A 6385-nucleotide genomic window follows, 5' to 3' on the forward strand; every position below is an offset into this window, starting at 1 on the left:
TGTAACCCAAAAGCATAAGTTGATGAACAAGGTGGACGAGTTTCAACATGGCCTATCGACTTCACATTATTTTGTAATCTGAATGCTCTCATTTTCCAATGTGCCTTTCAAGAGTGCAATATTAGGACTACAGTTTCCCATTCCCCCGTTGACTGAAATCATGGGCATTACTGTTTCTTTATTTCACTATGTGGAAAGCAGGTGCAAGCATACGTAATCGGCGCCAGGTCCTCTCACGATAGAATAATCCTTGTTTGATCTTGCTTGTACCTTCATGCTTTGAGTTCCAATAAAATCAGCAATGCAGAAAATGACATAAAACAATCTCATTTGCTGTAAATAAGGAATGAAGTATGTAATCATCCAGGTCTTTTGGCGCACGACATTCTCTAGTCAGGAAATGGAAAATCTTTCTGATATTCTTAAGGGACTCCAGAAATTTTGAGAAAATTGAAATGGTATTTATTCGAAGTCTATTAATTTTCAACACACGAATAGCTTCTCTAAGAAATATCAGAAAAAGGTAATGTACTTGGACCAATTGAAATAATAAAAGCAATTTTGACGAACTTTTTTTTATAGCAATCAAGATAACAATATCTCCACTGTATCTAATAGAGTTTCGTCGAAAAAATATAATCGATCATCAATTGGTGTGGTTTAACTAATATTATTATATCACGCCCCGAACCCTGAGTGCATGTCCATCCCTCTCTGATCGATAATATTTTGTGACTTCCCAAGACGAATCGCCGACCCTTTTCGTTTTATCGAAAATAAATCCCTTGACAATAATCATCTCAGAATAGAAAAGCAAGACAAAAGATTCACAAACAAACACGTTTTTATATTCACATAGAGTCATGTACAAGGTCTAAGACCAAAAGACTACAAAGACTGGCTTTCCAAAAAGAAGCGATCTTAATTAATCTACACTTCAGATCACCTCCTCTCGGCTCCAGGTCCTCCACTCGACGACCCTGAAAAATTATCTCACGACAGGATGAGATATAAATCTCAGCGAGTTCACCCTCTAAACCCCGATTAGGAGGGTAATATGCTAAGAGGTATCCTAACCACACAACCACACAATCACAGAGACTTACCTCGTCTCAACCTGCAGGTCAGCACAATTCATAACACAAATGCATATAATTAATGCACATGACAATTGAAATGTCTCAACAACTCATTTAATCACAAAGGTCCCGATTATAAAGCCAAACCATTATTACACGTTCCATATCATGCCACATAGTTTTGTCTCATAATCGGGCGCATCAAACTCAGACAATCATGCGTTCCAATTGTTAATTAAGCCACTCAAGGCACTGCTAATTTCCATGTTCGGCATTCTACTGGCGTTGCCAGTAAAGCACGACTACGTCACATTAACGGCTATCCCAAAGAAGCTTAGGTCTAAAATCTACTGCGACTTGTTACCCTAATGCATGGGTAACCCAAAAGTGGGATTTAGTAACGTTCGGCTTAAACGCTAGGACGGTTTCTCTTTAACCAACACACGATCAATTAATTTCGGCTACACCATGCATTGCATTCAAATGCCTCAATTAAAATGGTGATCCTGGCATGTTTTCTTCGTATTAAAAACATCCTAAAAATAGTTATGTATGGGTACACGGTCAATTCCAACCAAAAAACTAATACCTTTCTTTTTCAAACCCCACTACTTAATATAGTGCTTAAAATCTATTTTCAATGTTAAAATCCGACACTTAGGATTTTCTAAATAAATATCAAAATTCACAAATTTTGAAGTAGACTAAATTTCCAATCAGCACTCAATTTGCACAAATTAACACTCAATTGTAGAATTTAACCACACGATTGCAATTAGCATGAAATTCCGATCACCGGCTATTTAAGTCTAATTTCCGGAAATTATTTAATAATTAAATAATTTCTAAAATTAATTAAATAAATGCATTAAATACTAAAAATGCTAACTTAGGCTAAATAATTCTAATATAACCACCTCTTGAGCTAAATAAATTATTCTAAGCATCCTAGCTATTTTCTAACCACCTAATTAAATAATCTAACTATCCTAATTTAACTAAACAAACTGATAATTAAACTAATTACATTTAAATAAATCTAAACACTCATTAAATGTCATTGGCCTACTAAAAAGAGTTTAGTGCATAAACTCACCGGTTTAAAGCGAAAACTGGTTCACCGCGACGGCGGCGTGACGGCGGCCGACACTTGAATTGTGACGGCGCCAACGGGCTTGGACCAAGCCTAAAACCGGCCCAACAAATCTCAGCCCAAACTGAGATTTATTATTGAGTTGGGCTAGGCTTGCTTCGCGGGCTTGGGCTGCTGAAAATGAAGATGGGCTAACTTCTTGGGCTGGGCTTCAAATGGGCTGAAATAAGCTGAAATTCACGGGCTGTCTTGCATGAAGATGGGCTGTAGAAAAATGGCAACTTGCTGGGCTTCAAATGGCCCGACTGCTGGGCCGAGCAAAAAAAAAGAAACTGCCAGGCCGTTGATGCAGGCTGAATTGTGGTCGGGCACTGAAGACGGGCCGAAATTGGTGTGGGCTGCCGCTGAAGTTTTGGGCTGGATCCGAACTAGGCTGGTGGACTGAAAAATTGCTTCGCTGGGCCAAGCTTCGCTGGAGGTGCTGCTCGGTGAAGAATTCGGTGGAACGGCAGACTCATGGAGGCGTGAGGAAGTATGCTGGTGGCGGTCAATGAGGGGGAGAGGGAGTGGACTCGGTTTGCTGCACTCGCATGGATGCGAGAGAAAGTGGAAGAAGCTTCTGTGGGATGTGGGCGGTGTGTGCTGGCAGCTGGCTCACGCTGGCTCTACAAGGGTCAACACGTGAAATTTGCTGAAGAAGGTTGACTCATGGGGGATTTAAATCGAGGACGTGTGGCAGAGAAATCCGGTGGAGAGCTGCGTGAACGTGGGGCTTCGGTTGGGGGAAACAATTGAAGGTGGCAGGCAAAACTTGGTGGAGAGAGAGAGACGGTAGTCTTCCTTAGTGGGCGAGGATGGCAGAATAAAGGAAAAGAAAAATGAAAGAAAGGAAGGAAGAGCTGCTGGTTTGGTGAGGATGCCGAGAAGGAGAGAGAGAGGTTTCGCACGATGAAGAAGGAGGGGCGGATGATCTTGATGTGCGAAGGAAAGAGGGAATGGATGAGGATGAAGTGCCAAAAGTCCACAAAAATATTTTGATTCATCATGAATTTGTCCAACAAAGCCTTCAAGTTTATCTACTTGGTCTTCTATTACTTTCCAACCAGTAGATTCCACAATAAACTCAAATTAATACCAAAATTGCAGCCCCCTAAGCCAAGGCTCCGAATTTCACTAAATTACTTCAATCTCCTCACGAAATTTTTCAATTTGAGATCCGATTTCGCTGAAGAAAAATCCCGTACAATTTTTGACAAGCCCTCGACACCCAAAGGCTCGGCTTGGAAGTCCAAATTTCCTTCAACTTAGCCCATCTGAATTTTCGTTATTTTTTTCGCAATATCTTAATCGATTTTCCGTAAAAATCTCGGAATCTCAGAAATTTTTTTGGAGGATGAGTCGACGTTTCTAAAATAGATCGTGACATGATAGAACTTTCAATTTCTGAAATCGGGTTCAAATTCGCGGTTAATTTTAATCTAACGCGACTTTAGCGTGACCTAACTTACCGAGTAACTTTTAGGAATTTTTAGTGCAATTGACCCGTGATCAATTTATCTCGAGACACAATGTACATCTTCGACACATTGGCAACTCTCAGTTGTCATGGAAATCTCAAGGTTTCAATTACAAACACAGGGTATCCAAAACGACAGAAAATCAATTTAGTGCTGATCAATGAGAATTTTGCAATCAGGTGGAATCACCCACACTTTGATCACATATCTCAGTCAAAATCGACCTATCTCTGATCTTTGATTGATTTTGACAATGCAGTAATGACTCTTGCAGATCGACACAGTCGAGCAATTGATTCATGGTCGAATTCTCAAGTCTATTGCGTTAAAATCCCTTAACAGTTTTCCCAGATAGTCTAGTTATCTTATGAGTGATCAGTTTAGAGAATAGCACTATCGGCGCATCGACGAAATGCCCGATTTATTTAATCAAAAACGAAATCTGAAAATTGAGGCTGTCACATATTATCCCAAAACATACTTAATGATTGACAGGTATGTCTATATGGCATATCAAATATAGTAACGTAAGTGAAAAAATATTAACCAATAATTATGACACAACCAAATTAAAATTTATAAAGTTGGAAAAAAAAATTAACCTAAAACATCAACAAATGCAAAATATAGGTGCATTTGTTTGATGGAAATTGTTTTCCAGGGATTCATTGTCCAAACTTTCACATGTTTGATTCACCGAATATAATTAGTCAACCGATAACACTTTCCTTTCAAGGAAAATATTCATGTATGAAATTAGAAAAGTGAATTCCCTAATCTAAGAAGGTGAAAACACTTCCCGAAATTGCTCATATGAATTTGTTAGTATTTTTTTTTTCTTCCTTGTTATTTTTCCATTTTCCTCCCTCTACCGGTCGCTAGGCCTTAGCAACAGCTGGCGAAGCCACAAGCCTTGACATATCCCTGTGAGGGGCAAGCTAGACCTCCCCCAAGGCTAACGAGGCTCGCCCTCGCCTAAGGCAGGACAAGTCGGCCCTCGCCGGCCGTGGGAGGAAGACAGAAAAAAGAAAAAAGAAAAAAGAAATATAAATAATTTTCAATTTCAATTTTTTGGGCCTAAAATAAAGTCATGAGATTGAAATAATTTTCCAAACGAGATATAAATACCAAAAAAAAAAAAAAAAATTTCGATCACATATAACTAAACAAAGGGAAACTAACCATTTTTCTAGAATATCCTAGAAAACATTTTTCAGAAACATTATGTGTTATGTTAAATAAACTAGCCCTAGTATCCCAACTCTTGGCAATGAATTTATCATGAGAAAACGAAGGAATATGTGAACATATTCTTAATTCGAAAATAAATTGAGGGATTAGATATACATTCTTGAGAAAAAAAGTATGACAAATTTCTTTAATATCTAAATTGAAAATTACATATTTCCGCAAAATATCCAATAACTCTTCTTGTGATACATGGTCATGGATAATGAGATATCCATGAACTTTTGCCATAGGGGAAAAAAAGGACGTCATATAGTATCCATAAAGAAAGGAAGAATTTTCCGTAAACTAGTAAACGGACGTATCTGGAATTGGAACATGATCTTGAACAAATCACTTGCAATTGCAGATGGAGAAGAGAAACCAATCATTTTAGTCTCGAGTAGATTTTACACAAATTAACTGGCTAACTTTTTTCCAATCCGCCAATCGAAAAGCAAAAATTTTCCAAACCAAGCCGATGGCTTAATGTGAAGATTCCGATCACATTTTTTTTTTTTTAATTGGAGAAAAGCGTACTTGATGGAGTTTAGACCCTCTTTTAAGTAAAAATCCACATAATCTCTATTGGGGAATTTAATCGGTGTGAATATTTATTTTGCGATAATTTTTTGCATGCGATTTTCTTGTAAAAATTAATTTTGATACTACATTTAGAATAATATAACATATACAAACCGGGCAACTTACGGTCATTTTGCTAGTAATACATGAAAAACTTTCTTGTTATTTCACAAATAAAAGTACTGACGTTGCAGTATCATGGGAGGTGTGTCAATTCTGCTCCCATAATCGATGAAACTAAAGAAAGACTGACGTTGCGGTATCATGCGAGACGTATCAGTTCTGCTCTCATAATCGATGAAACTAAAGAAAAAGAATAGGTGCGATCTTTCGGGGATAAATAAGAGGACAAACGCATTTAGGCATACTAATTATATATTGGCTTCTTTGACGGGCCAAAAAAGGGAGGGCCCCCACCAGGAAAAAAAAAGTTAGAAAAGTGTAGGCTTATTATAAGGGGAAAAGAAAGGGACCTGCTCAGAAAAAGGAGGAGGAAGAAAAGAAGAAAAGAAAAGAAAGGAAAGGAAGAAGAAATAACAAAGAAAAGAGAAATGAGTGGACGCTTCAAAGACCTTGCTAAGCCTAATTAACTTTGTTTCGCAATGCTCGATAGGATTCAAGTCCTTTGTTCCTTTAATCGAAGTAATTTTTACAATTGAGGCATAAATTCGAAGTTATGTAAATTTTAAATTGCACAGTCCGATTTTGGAGTTATTAAACTGTGATATTATATGAAAATTATAGCTCAAGATGTTGTGAAGCTACAAACACAAATCGATTTGAAGTTATGATTTAGTTGAAGCGAATTTTAGAAGTTTCGCACTATACTCTACGTGACAACTTTGAATAACTGCTTTAGGCAAGCTTTTGCATTTTCTTGGCAT

General features: G+C 37.7%; 1 long non-coding RNA gene across 1 annotated transcript; it reads right to left on the reverse strand.

Moving 5' to 3' along the window:
- Window positions 1–826: 826 nt before the first annotated feature.
- LOC120293414 lies at window positions 827–3141 on the reverse strand. The gene is made up of 2 exons (XR_005551176.1): window positions 2176–3141; window positions 827–980 (listed from the first exon to the last, which is right to left on the reverse strand). It is a non-coding gene; the product is annotated as an uncharacterized LOC120293414 (long non-coding RNA).
- Window positions 3142–6385: the final 3244 nt, after the last annotated feature.

This window comes from Eucalyptus grandis, chromosome 5 (assembly GCF_016545825.1).
Source record: "Eucalyptus grandis isolate ANBG69807.140 chromosome 5, ASM1654582v1, whole genome shotgun sequence".
Lineage (NCBI taxonomy): Eukaryota > Viridiplantae > Streptophyta > Magnoliopsida > Myrtales > Myrtaceae > Eucalyptus > Eucalyptus grandis.